A 14554-nucleotide genomic window follows, 5' to 3' on the forward strand; every position below is an offset into this window, starting at 1 on the left:
AGGCCCACCCCCAGATATCCCATAGCCTCTCCTCCTGTCTTCCTGGGCAACCAGATGAGGCCGAGCATCTTCTCAGATGGCAACCACCATGGAACAGACCTGGGACTGAAACACAGGCCCCGTGAGTAAAGGGTTTTCCTGAGACGGTACTGACCTGGGTGGAACCCGGGGACTAGAAAACACACCCGCAGAGCCGGGAAACTCCTAGGGTGGGGATGATCCAGAGAACCGCTCTACTGAGCCTAAGACGCACCTGGCCCTTAGGGGATCACCAGCCTATAGACAAAGGAGGCCAAGAGGCTACAGCCAACAACTGATTGTGCTGCGAATACAAACCCGCAGAATTAAAGACAGAGCCAGAGGCACAGGTTCTGGGAACTCAAATCAGCCTCTCCTCTGCGGAGGAATCTGGCAAGGTCAGAAACAAGCTCCCACAGGGTTGTTCCCTTCACCCAGTAACATAAACTAAGGGTGGGGCTGGAACTGAGTGAACACCTCCAGCCTCCATCAAGTGCCCGAGGTTGACAGGCCACACCACTCCCTGCTGGATAAAGAAGAGAATAGTGGCCTAGTTGAGCACACACAGACTACCTTGTGACTTAGGCAGGTGCAAACCCCTGGAGTATCTGCTTACTGCAGACAACTGACTGGGTCACAGCCTTGTGGGGCTAGCAGCAACTGGGTGTGACAGAGCTGCAAGGTGGGGAAGGAGGCATCAATCTTCCCAGAATGATCTATTTACTGGTGGCTCTTCCTGACTCCACACAGCACTGGAGCAAGCCATTTTAGAGCAGTCTCCAGACCCCTGTGATCCAGTTCCCAGGGACCTCTTGAACTCTCCCACCCGAGGCAGCTGCTGACTGAGACAATTGACTTGGACCTTTTGAACTGAGTCACTCACCTGGGGACTATCCAGGTGGTGCCCTGGGTGTGTGGTTGTAGGAAGGTCTGATTTTCCTTTTCCATTTGTTGCCTGTGGTGGGTGGGGTGACTTAATTGCTGGTATTTCTCCACAGCTGAGACTTCAACCCAGAGTAACTGTTTCACTAGGGTCACATAGAAACAAGCTGAAAACAAGACAGAACCACGTAGCCCCTCTACACCAAACAGGGCCCCAGTTTCTCAGGCCACAGCACTGTATGGGTCCTCGACAAAACACCAGAGGAAAATCAAAGGGAGTAAAACAATCATGGGGTGGAATCAGTGGAAAAACTCCGGTAACATGAAAAACCAGAATAGATCAACCCACTCGAGGAAAGATACGGCAGAAGTAATTGAAGATCCCATTCACAAACAACTGGCTGAGATGTCAGAAATCGAATTCAGAATTTGGATGGCAAACAAGATTAACAAAATGGAATTAGGAACTCGTGGAGAAATTCAAAAGCTGTCTCAAGATATTAACGAATTTAAAGACAAAACCACCAAAGACTTAGACACACTAAAACAAGAATTTGCAGCCCTCAAAGATATGAAAAATATAGTAGAATCCCTTAGCAACAGAATGGACCAAGCAGAAGAAAGGATCTCCGACATCGAAGATAAAGCCTTTGAATGCTCCCAAACTCTCAAAGAGGAAGAGAAATGGAGAGCAAAAATGAATCACTCACTCAGAGAGCTCTGGGATAACTCGAAGAAGGCAAATATCTGACTGATAGGAATTCCTGAAACAGATGAAGTGGTCTCACTGGGCATAGAGGCCCTTCTGCATGAAATTATGAAAGAGAATTTTCCAGACATGCCTAGAGAACCTGAAATTCGGATAGCAGATAGCTTCAGAACCCCAGCACGACTCAACCCCAATAAGACATCCCCCAGATATATCATAATTAACGTCACTAAAGTTAATATGAAGGAGAAAATTCTCAAAGCGGCCAGTCGAAAGAAATCTATTACCTTCAAAGGGAAGAACATTAGAATGACTGCAGATCTCTCTGCTGAAACTTTTCAAGCCAGAAGAGGGTTGGTCATCAACGTTTAATCTCCTCAAGCAAAATTACTTTCAACCCCGGATCTTGTACCCAGCTAAACTGAGTTTCACTTATGACGGAGAAATTAAATACTTTAATGACATACATATGCTAAAGAAATTTGCCATAACCAAACCAGCTCTTCAGGATATTCTCAGACCTATCCTCCATAATAACCAACCCAATCCTCTACTACAAAAGTAAACTCACTCAGCAACTTCTGATCAAACTCCAACTTCCACAATGGCAAAAGGATTAAAAATGCCCACTGGACTTTCGAAAAACTCAATATCCCAAATTTCACCAAACTTATCAATACTCTCCATTAATGGGAATGGCTTAAACTGCCCTCTAAAGAGATATAGGTTAGCTGACTGGATACAAAAACTCAGGCCAGACATTTGTTGCATACAAGAGTCACATCTTAACTTAAAAGACAAATACAGACTCAAGGTGAAAGGATGGTCATCCATATTTCAGGCAAATGGTAACCAGAAAAAAGCAGGAGTTGCAATTTTATTTGCAGATACAATAGGCTTTAAACCAACAAAAGTAAGGAAGGACAAAAATGATCACTTCATATTTGTTAAGGGTAAGACTCAATATGATGAGATTCCAATTATTAATATCTATGCACCCAACCAGAATGCACCTCAATGTATAAGAGAAACTCTAACAGACATGAGCAACTTGATTTCCTCCAACTCTATAATAGTTGGAAATTTTAACACTCCTTTGGCAGTGATGGATCGATCCTCCAACAAAAAGCTGAGTAAAGAAATTCTAGATTTAAATCTAACCATCCAGCATTTAGATTTAGTAGACATCTACAGAACATTTCATCCCAACAAAACTGAATACACATACTTCTCATCAGCCCTCAGAACTTACTCCAGAATCAATCACATTTTAGGTCACAAGTCTAACCTCAGTAAATTTAAAGGAATGGAAATTATTCCATGCATCTTCTCGGACCATCATGGAATAAAACTTGAGATGAGTAACAACAGGAATCTGCATACACATACAAAAACATGGAAGTTAAATAACCTTATGTTGAATGATACCTGGTCAGAGATGAGATCAAGAAGGAAACTGCCAAATTTCTGGAACAAAACGACAATGAGGACACGAACTATCAGAACCTCTGGGACACTGCAAAGGCAGTTCTAAGACGGAAATTTATAGCACTGCAAGCCTTCCTCAGGAGAACGGAAAGAGAGGAAGTAAGCAACTTAATGGGACATCTCAAGAGACTGGAAATGGAAGAACACTCCAACCCCAAATCCAGTAGAAGAAAAGAAATAACCAAAATCAGAGCAGAACTAAATGAAATTGAAAACAAAAGAATAATACAACAGATCAATAAATCAAAAAGCTGGTTTTTTGAAAAGGTCAACAAAATAGATAGACCTTTGGCCAACCTAATCAGGAAAAAAAGAGTAAAATCTCTAATCTCATTAATCAGAAATAACAAAGACGAAATAACAATAGACTCCTCAGAAATCCAAAAAATCCTTAATGAATATTACAAGAAAATTTACTCTCAGAAATACGAAAATCTGAAGGAAATTGACAGTCACTTGGAAGCACGTCACCTTCCAAGACTTAACCAAAATCAAGTGGAAATGTTGAACAGGCCCATATCAAGTTCGGGAATAACATCAACCATACAAAATCTCCCCAAAAAGAAAAGCCCAGGACCAGATGGTTTTACGTCAGAATTCTACCAAACCTTTAAAGAGGAATTAGTACCTATATTATTCAACCTGTTCCAAAAGGTAGAAAAAGAAGGTAGACTACCCAACATGTTCTATGAAACAAACATCACCCTGATCCCCAAACCAGGAAGAGACCCAACAAGAAAAGAAAATTAGAGACCAATATCACTAATGAATATAGATGCAAAAATATTCAACAAGATTCTAACAAACAGAATCCAGCAACATATCAAACAAATCATACATCATGACCAAGTCGGTTTTATCCCAGGGTCTCAAGGCTGGTTCAATATATGTAAATCTATAAATGTAATTCAGCACATAAACAAATTAAAAAACAAAGACCATATGATTCTCTGAATCAATGCAGAAAAAGCTTTTGATAACATCCAACATCCCTTCATGATCAGAACACTTAAGAAAATTGGTATAGAAGGGACATTTCTTAAACTGATAGAGACCATCTACAGCAAACGCACAGCCAATATCATATTGAATGGAGTTAAACTGGAATCATTTCCACTCAGATCAGGAACCAGACAAGGCTGCCCATTGTCTCCATTGCTCTTTAACATTGTAATGGAAGTTTTAGCCACCGCAATTAGGGAAGAAAAGGTGATCAAGGGTATCCACATAGGGTCAGAAGAGATCAAACTTTCGCTCTTCACAGATGATATGATTGTATATCTGGAAAATACTAGGGACTCTACTACAAAACTCTTAGAAGTGATCAAGGAATACAGTAGCATCTCAGGTTACAAAATCAACATTCATAAATCGGTAGCCTTTATATATACCAAAAATAGTCAAGTTGAAAAAACAATTAAGGACTCTATCCCATTCACAGTAGTGCCAAAAAAGATGAAATACTTGGGAGTTTATCTAACAAAGGATGTGAAAGATCTATATAAAGAGAACTATGAAACTCTAAGAAAAGAGATAGCTGAGAATGTTAACAAATGGAAAAATATACCATGCTCATGGTTGGGAAGAATCAACATTGTTAAAATGTCCATACTACCCAAAGCAATATATAATTTCAATGCAATCCCCATTAAAGCTCCACTGTCATACTTTAAAGATCTTGAAAAAATAATACTTCATTTTATATGGAATCAGAAAAAACCTCGAATAGCCAAGACATTACTCAAAAATAAAAACAAAGGAAAAGGAATCACGCTACCAGACCTCAGACTATACTACAAATCGATAGTGATCAAAACAGCATGGTACTGGCACAAAAACAGAGAAGTAGATGTCTGGAACAGAATAGAGAACCAAGAGATGAATCTAACTAATTACCATTATTTAATCTTTGACAAGCCAATTAAAAACATTCAGTGGGGAAAAGATTCCCTGTTTAACAAATGGTGCTGGGTGAACTGGCTGGCAACCTGTAGAAGACTGAAACTGGACCCACACCTCTCACCATTAACTAAGATAGACTCTCACTGAATTAAAGATTTAAACCTAAGACATAAAACTATAAAAATACTAGAAGAGAGTGCAGGGAAAACCCTTGAAGAAATTGGGTTGGGCGAGTTTTTTATGAGAAGGACCCCCCGGGCAATTGAAGCTGCTTCAAAAATACACTACTGGGACTTGATCAAACTAAAAAGCTTCTGCACAGCCAAGAACACAGTAAGTAAAGCAAGCAAACAGCCCTCAGAATGGGAGAAGATATTGCAGGTTATGTCTCCGACAAAGGTTTAATAACCAGAATCCACAGAGAACTCAAATGCATTAGCAAGAAAAGAACAAGGGATCCCATTGCAGGCTGGGCAAAGGACTTGAAGAGAAACTTCTCTGAAGAAGACAGGCGCACAGCCTTCAGACATATGAAAAAATGCTTATCATCTTTAATCATCAGAGAAATGCAAATCAAAACTACTTTGAGATATCATCTAACTCCAGTGAGACTAGCCCATATCACAGAATCCCAAGACCAGAGATGTTGGCGTGGATGTGGAGAAAAGGGAACACTTTTGCACTGCTGGTGGGAATGCAAATTAATACATTCCTTTTGGAAAGAGATATGGAGAACACTTAGAGATCTAAAAATAGATCTGCCATTCAATCCTGTAATCCCTCTACTGGGCATATACACAGAAGACCAAAAATCACACCATAACAAAGATATCTGTATCAGAATATTTATTGCAGCCCTATTCATAATTGCTAAGTCATGGAAAAAGCCCAAATGCCCATCGATCCACGAATGGATTAACAAATTGTGGTATATGTACACCATGGAATATTATGCAGCCTTAAAAAAGATGGAGACTTTACCTCTTTCATGTTTACATGGATGGAGCTGGAACATACTCTTCTTAGTAAAGTATCTCAAGAATGGAAGAAAAAGTACCCAATGTACTCACCCTTAGTATGAAACTAATGTAGGACCTTCACATGAAAGCTATAACCCAGTTACAACCTAAGAATAGGGAGAAGGGGGAAAGGGAGGGGAGGGAGGTGGAGAGAGGGGGATTAATGGGATTACACCTGCGGTGCATCTTACAAGGGTATATGTGAATCCTAGTAAATGTGGAATGTAAATGTCTTAACAAAATAGCTAAGAAAATGCTACAAAAGCTATGTTAGCTAGTGTGATGAAAATGTGTCAAACGATCTATGAACCAAGTGTATGGTGCCCCATGATCATACTAATGTACACAGCTATGATATAATAAAAATAAATAAATAAATATTAAAATCAAATCTCAAAAAAAAAAAAAGAAAATAGAACTGTAACTATTAGAAATACAGTAATAAAGCAATTCAAGGGGGCAAAACAAACTCTGAGCATGGCCAGGAATAATGCTCATAGCTGTCATCTGATTTGCCAGACCTATGAATAAAATATTCCCACAGCCCCAGCCCCAATTGTTTATTCTGATCATCAGTCAGGCCAACAGGCAGACCAGGTTACCTCTGGGCGGAGTTGTGTTTGTTTCCATTAGACATATTTTTCTTTCCCTGCTCAGATCAAGGCTTGATTCCATCTGTGCTTGGGTAACAATTTTACCTAAAAATTACATTTCCTCAAAGCAGAAAAGTCTATGAACAGATTGCCTTTCACACACACACAAATCTAAATATACGTATTTTAATAAAGAAACCGAACTCAGATGTGAATGCTGACTGAGGAAGAGGCACTTGTATCAACGGTATGAATGGTTACAAACAAATGGAGGTTACTTAGGACATAAATGCTTTAGTTGTTACTGTCTTCTAACATAACAATTTAGTTTCTTCTTGATCTTTAGAAGACCTCTGTGAAATTATTCTGGCTTATTGATTTAAACTCTATGAGTGCACGCTTCAAAAGGATTTGAACTTGAGAATAATTTGAAATTGTTTTTTTTTTTAATTTTTTATTGACTAAAATCTCAATGTTCCGAAAGATGTCACATTCAACTTTTTTAATCTTTGCTAAATTTTTGGTGTGTTGACAAGAAACTGCAATAAAATCAGAGATACGTACTTTCAAAAAAAAAAAAAAAGAGAAGTGCTAAATATAGGTCAACCATTTGAAATATAAAAGTTCGAACAATGAAAATTAATTATAAATCCATTAAATTCCAAACTGGCTTAGTCTGTTTGGACTATTGTAACAAGGTATTTTAGATTAAACAGTTTATGAACAATACAAATAGATTTCTCACAGTGCTGGAGGCTGAAAGTCTGAGATCAGGGTGCCCACGTGGTCGGGTTCTGGTAAGTGCTCTTTTCTGGGCTGTAGACTGTTTTTCTCACTGTGTTCTCAGACAGTGGAAAAAGGCAAGAGAGGTCTCTCGGACCTTCTTTATCAGGGCACTGATCCCAGTTATGAGGACTCCACTCTCATGACCGACTGACTTCCCAAAGGACCCACTGGCTGATATGATCACATTGGGGGTTAGAGCATCACCGTATGAATTTGGGGGTGGGACACAAATATTCAGTCCATTGTAGGCTCTTCATCAAAATTTTCTGAAAGTATAGATTATGGATAAACCACATAGAGATACAAACACATCATCAAGAGAAATATATAAATAGTGAGGGAGTAAATTTTGGCTTCTGATTTTAAGGAGCACCTTTGTTTTCAGTCCTGGCTTACCACTGACCCTGAAATAAGCTGAAAAATGTAGGCACTAAAAGTTCTGATACCATCTACACTGGAAATTCCCAGTAAATTAGGTTTATTGTACTAATTAGGATTCATCTGGTGGAAAAAATTCACCCAATTTTTTAAAAAAAATACATTTTGCAAAACAAATTTATTGAACTTTAATCTTTTGCTAATATTGGCTTGCAGTTGTCAGAATGTATACAGACTTGAATCCATTATCTTTTTTTATTAGATCATAACTGTGTACATTACTGCATTTATGGGGTACAATATGCCGATTATATATACAATTTGGAATATTTACATCAAATTGGTTAACATCATTCACTTCACTTATTTAATTGTATGTTTAGACATTTATACTCTACTGTTAATACATTTGCTATGTGCACTTGCAAATGCACAGTAGGACCAGATTAAACAGATTAAAAAGGCAATTTACTAGCCCACAGATCCCTGAAGACAAAAGAGAAAGGTATAGAAAACTGAGATAATGCAAAGGTCAGATTATTCTAACTCGCATGAATTAGATACTTTACTCTGTCAAGCTTTACCATTAATTTCAAATATACAAGTATTATAATATGCGGGTGAAGCCAAGGAATGTTCTGGATCCCCAGTGTAGGTCCATAGGTCTTTTCTTATCACATCAGGGTGCATGCTGGCCCAGATTGATGTATGAGTTCCATAAATAATCCACAAGGCTACATTACTTACCCACAAGAATGTTGTTTGGTTAGGAAACATGTCCATTTTGTTCCAAATAAATGAGATTTTCTAGGTAGTCATGCCCCATAAATCCACACCTTCCAGATTTGTTTATTATATGTGGTTCCACGCAGACAGGTATTCCCTTCTGAAGACACCACATACGTGATGATTCCCCTCAATATAATTACTATGGAAGTATCTGCCAGGTCAGCTGTTTAGGTGTTTATAAGGAAATTTGACCAGGTCACCTTTTCTCATTTTTTTTCTCTAGACCTGCAACCTCCCTTATGCTGCCATGAAAAAGAGAGAATGAGTGTAGTTCTGCAGCTACTTTCTTCTTAGAACCAAAGCCTAGAAAACTCCTTAAATCAGGGCACCTCGCCAAGAAGTTTTGCTCCTCTCTCTCCCTCCCTACTCCCTCTGTCACTCTCTATTTCTCTGTCTCTGCTGGGCTTTATTTTGCAGATCATTTCCTTTCTTATAATTTGGACGCTTGCTACCAAAAAAGAGCTTGACCTTAGAAATTCCATACCGTGGTCTCAATGTTAGTGCCCCCCCCCAAAGATTCATATGGTGGAATTTAATATCCAATGTGATAGTATTAAGAGGTGGGAGCCTTTGGGAGATGGTTGGGTCATGAGGGTCCTCATGAATGCGATTAGTGCTCTTATTTTAGCAAAAAGAATAAAAAAATGGGAAGTTTGCGGGAGTTTGGTTGGCCCTTCAGTCATACGAGGACACAGCAAGAAGTCTCCGTCTGTGAGGAATGGGCACACACCACACACTGAGTCTGCTTGTCCCTCAATCTTGGACTTCTCAGCCTGCAAAATGAATTTTATTTTTTGGTAACTTACTCAGTTTAAGGTATTTGTTATAGCAAATCAAACAAAGTAAGACACCTCAGTAATAAGAATTACTTTGTTTCTCTCTCGCCATCCAAAGGGAAGCTGTGATGTTCACTGACTGGCTTATGTACCATCTCACTGTTGTTAGGGAGTTCAAATCTTGGATCAAGTGAAATCAGGGGATTTAGTTTTGTTCCTCAGGAAGAGGGATGGGAGAACATCCTGGGCTGAGAAAAAGTAATATTGAAGAGCCTACCAAAATATCTGTATCATTTTTGTCTTAAACATAACCAGAGTTTAGTTGGAGTCTTAGTATTTTATTAATAGACACTTGTATTTTTTAATAATTTATATCAATTAATTTTTATTAACATACTTTTATTCATGTTTTACTAGGTAGGAGTTTAAAGTAAGAATTTTGGTTTAAAAATATCATTCCAAGTTAATATGATTATTTTTCAAATTAGTTTTTTTGGGAGGATGTTATACTCTAAAACATTCTTCACATGTTTAAAGGACTATTGCAATTTTGTATAAAAATGTATTCTAAGCCAGTTTGTGAATTATTATGCAAGAAAATTTTCTCATTACTTTATAACAATATATTCAATTGTATTGTTTGCAGTCAAATGTTTTATCATTAGTATTTGTCTTGACAGGAAAAAACTCTGAAGGTTATTCAGTACACGGTGACAGAAAAATAATGTTGAAAGTCTTTAGGGTTCACATCATTTCAAAATTAACAAATAATATTTTACCCTGCAACTGCAAACTATTCCATAAAATGTAATACTCGATGTAGGGTATTCAGTGGCAATAAATCCTTAAAATAAGAATATGAGGGTTGACATGCATTTGAAAATAGAGTTCATGTTTTTTGTGGAAACACTGAAAGATGTATTTCCAATTTTGTTGCATGATATACATTTTGACTCAGTTGAATCTATTTTCATCAATACATCTCTTTTTTAGTAGAAAAGGACTGTGGTATGTTTGGGCAGACAAAAGTACATAATTATGACAAGTAGTGTGGACGCTGCTCATTCTGCAAAATCGCCTGGAAGCAACGTGCTCTGGTGACCATTTCCTCCTCCTCCATCTTTTGGATAGACCAGGATCACTTCAACTTAATTTATTTAAGATTCAAAGGGCACCAGGTCTTGCAAGGTTGTTCTCAACCCTTCTGAAATGTTTAGGATCTTTTTTCTTGAGTCTTTGCTCATTAGCTTAGGACCTTCTACAAAGGAAGGTTTCTGCTTTGTTTTGGCTTCGCGTTTGCCAATAGTGCTGTTTGTGTCATGACATGGATAGAGAAAAGAAAGGGTGTGGATTTGGGCCCACCACCACCACAAGCTCATGACTTGTTGATTTTAATCCAGAGAGAGAGAGTAACAGAATATATCCTCCCAAGCACAGTAAAGAAAAAATAGTTCTTCTTTAGACCTTTGGGGGTGGGGTAACATTTCTGTTAAGAATTTTGGAAGGATGATTAGAACTCAGCAGAAGGGGAAACGAGAGAAAAAAGAAAAGAAATCTAAGCCAAGACAGAGCTGTGTAAAATGCAGCCATGTAGAAACTAGAAGCCATTCACTGTGGATAAAGACCAAGAGTGTCAGGCCTTGAAACATCCTGGCCTGTTAAGGAATTTAGACTTTATAAACTGTGGGGAATCCATCTGAGCCGGCTGCAGTTTTGAAGAATCAACGTTGTTAGAGGGTGGAGGCAGGCGGATGAGGTTAGGATGAGAGTTAGCAACACCACTCCACCGGAGAAGAGGTGAAAATTCTGAGCGCATGCGGGAGCCGTGAGAACAGAGCGTGAATCTGTCCAGTCTCTGTCCTAATCAGTTGGATATGAGGATGAGAGGGTGGGGAGAAAGAGAGAAAACGTTCTCTGTACTACACTCAGAAAAGATCTTCACAAAAAGTAATTATGATAATCCACTCGCCTTACTTAAAATGGCTTCATAGTCTTATTGCTATTTACCTTTGCATATTTACTACTTTATAGTGGATAATAAGTACAAACATTCTCCCTGAAACCTCCTTTTCGCTCTTCTGAATATGTGCCATTTAAATTGATCGATTTTGCCCCCTGTGGATGGAGAGCAATTTTAAAGGAGATAAAGGAATGTTACACTCAGTGGCAGGGCTGCAAGCGGCACTTGAGACTCACAGTGCCAATCTGGAGGCACACCTTGTCCAAATAAGATAACTGAGATAAAATTCTCAATAAACTATACATTTCAATACAAATATTAAAAATATTATTATGCCTTTCTGCACATTTTTCACTTAGTGACTTGGCCCTCAGTCTTTTACAGAATATTAATCAGAGTTTTGAGGGGCAGAGATATGAATCTTCTGATCTTAGCATAACTGCAAGCTAAGACTGTTTATTATTTTAAAGCACATTTTTCACATAAGCAAAACCCAGGGGTATTTCAGAGTGAGAAATGTTGGCAAGGTCATCTGATATATTCCTATAAATGCATGCCTTGAGGTCTTTTTCTGAACATAGTTAACCCATTTGGGATAAACATTCTTAAAATAAAATGATCTTACATCAAATAAATATTGACATGCTTTTAAGGTCATTTGATGGAAGGCTAGACTAATAACAGGAGGCTAGATTTGATGCATGTGTTTTCACCAATAAGTGGAATTGAAATTTACTGCATTTATTTTATAATATAAATCTCAAATATTAAGAAATCATGTTAACTCATTTTGAGTTTCTATAGTCCTTGTCATACCCTAAGCATCTAGTGAAGGTACACATGCTATTCATATGCAATGTTTGTAAACTATTTTTCATATCCCAATTTTTTGAACAAAGGTGCAGAAATCTGAGGACCTGGGATGATAAAGCAGAAGCTCCCTATAAGCTAGTATTTATCTCTGCATATTTCATTTTTTCTTTTCTATACTCTGCTACATAGGTAATAAAGGAAACAAAAGGAATGAAAATTGGTCTTGGAAAGGCAAAATTAGAGACGATAAATAGTTTTTATTATTGAGATAGATGATAGATTTACACAGGCAGGACAAAAGATCCAGTTATTCTTCTAATGAATATTTTTGTTCCACATCAAAGCACAAATATGTTCCACGGTTTGTGTGTGGGGAAGTATTCATTATGATGAAAAATGTTTCTTTTTGGGTACTAAATAGCAGGGAATAAACTTCACCCTATTATGAAGCCAGACACGTGTTTTGTTTATTTGAAGAGAGTTGGCAATATCTTCATATCCCAAAGAGTAACATCTTGGTTTCTAGGTTCCCAGGAGCAATCTCAAATTCTCTCTTCACTTCTAAGGAGGCTTTTGGCTAAAATTGATTCTGAGAAACTACTATATTTCTCATTTTTCATCACTGTGTCTGTGTGTGTTGAAAAGAAGCCTGCTCAATTAACAATTAACGTGTGTAACGTGCTTGATAAGGGAAGAAGTGGATCTTCATTTTCTAAAATGAGTCAGTTACAGTGAAACTATGTAAGATTCACTGTCTTTCCAAACCCATTCTTGCAGCACTTGCTCTCCATCGCCCCCTAGGATCACTTTGTTGTCATTGCTCCCCTTGCATTGACGCCTCCTTCCTTCTCTCCTCTTTTTTTCTTATTTAAAAGAATGCCCTCGGGGCGGCGCCTGTGGCTCAGTGAGTAGGGCGCCAGCCCCATATGCCGAAGGTGGCGGGTTCAAACCCAGCCCCGGCCAAACTGCAACCAAAAAATAGCCGGGCGTTGTGGCGGGCGCCTGTAGTCCCAGCTGCTCGGGAGGCTGAGGCAGGAGAATCGCTGGAGCCCAGGAGTTGGAGGTTGCTGTGAGCTGTGTGAGGCCACGGCACTTTACCCGAGGGCGGTACAGTGAGACTCTGTCTCTACACACACACACACACACACACACACACACACACACACACACAAAAAGGAGTGTCCTCCAACCAACATACCAAGTTGAAAAAGCTTTCCATAGTCGAGGGCAGGTTATAAAGGTTTTAAATGAGAATGTCAGATGAAGAAAATAAATATATTCAGATAGATTCAAAATTTCATAGATGGTATGGCAGTCAGAATGACCCCACAATCCTGTGATTGCCCTAATCCTGGGAACCTGTGAATATGTTATGTGACCTGGCAAAAGTGAATTTACAAATATAATTAAAAATTGAAATAGGGAGATTTTCCTGGATTATTTGCATGGGCCCAAGCTAATTGCATAAACCCTTAAAAGCAGAGAGTGTTCTCTGGCTGGAATCAGAGAGATGCAGCAGAAGTAAAAATCAGAGAAATGAGAAATACGGGAGATATTCTATCTTGTGAGTCTGTTGCTAAAGGGGAACAAATAGAGGCATGAAAAGTGATGTGGTTAGCTTGTGAGAGCAGAGAGCAGCTCCTGGGAGACAGCACTGAAACAAGAATCTCAGTTCTATAGCCACAAGGAACAGTACGAGCTTGAAAGAGAATTCTTAGCCACAACTTCCCATAAAGAATGCAGCCCTCCTGGCACCTTAATTTGAGCCAAGAAACCCAAAACAGAGTAGCTTCCCCAGACTTCTGACCTACAGAAGCTCTAAGACACACACACACACACACACACACGTGTTGTGTTAAGCTATTCAGTTATGGCAGCAATAGAGAGCTAACACATATGGACAGAGGTTCTAATCAAAATCCACACTTCTGTTTTTACCATTACAGTTTAGAAGCTATGGAGGGAGTGTTTTCTTCTCAACTTTTACCTTCTTTTTATCAGGAGCGTTCAGTTATAGGACAAGAGGAACCACTGCCAGTATTTCGAGTGGGAAGAATTTAACACCACATATCAGGCACTTTCAAACCAAAAAACCCCAAAAACCCCAAAACAAAGATTGAGGGAACAAAAGTCTGGAAAAACACCCCCCATGGACTATGAAAGTTAAAGGAATCATAGGAAACCAGTACCGATGGTCTCGATTACCTGCGGCACCAAAATGAGTGGTGCTCAGGAGACTGTCTGGAACCCACTGGCTTACTTCTGTTCTCTGACAAAGCTGTGTTCTGCTGGAGGAATAATACTGATGATGGCTTCTGCCTCTATTCATTCTGCTTGTCAAATGAGACTGCCTCTGACTGGAAGAAGCTAACGCAGAAGCCAGGCTTCCTAGCCCTGGCCCGGCAGAGAAGAGCAAAGCAACACAGCCCAGAGGAGCTGGC

General features: G+C 39.0%; 1 long non-coding RNA gene across 1 annotated transcript in view; it reads right to left on the reverse strand.

Annotated features, from left to right (window-relative positions):
* LOC128588516 (uncharacterized) overlaps nucleotides 1-14554 on the reverse strand; it is a 32791-nt gene extending 18237 nt beyond the window's left edge. The window contains exon 1 of the long non-coding RNA XR_008380793.1: nucleotides 14319-14554. This is a non-coding gene — a long non-coding RNA (uncharacterized LOC128588516). The remainder of the gene's footprint in view (nucleotides 1-14318) is intronic.

This window comes from Nycticebus coucang, chromosome 1 (genome assembly GCF_027406575.1).
Source record: "Nycticebus coucang isolate mNycCou1 chromosome 1, mNycCou1.pri, whole genome shotgun sequence".
Taxonomy (NCBI): Eukaryota; Metazoa; Chordata; class Mammalia; order Primates; family Lorisidae; genus Nycticebus; species Nycticebus coucang.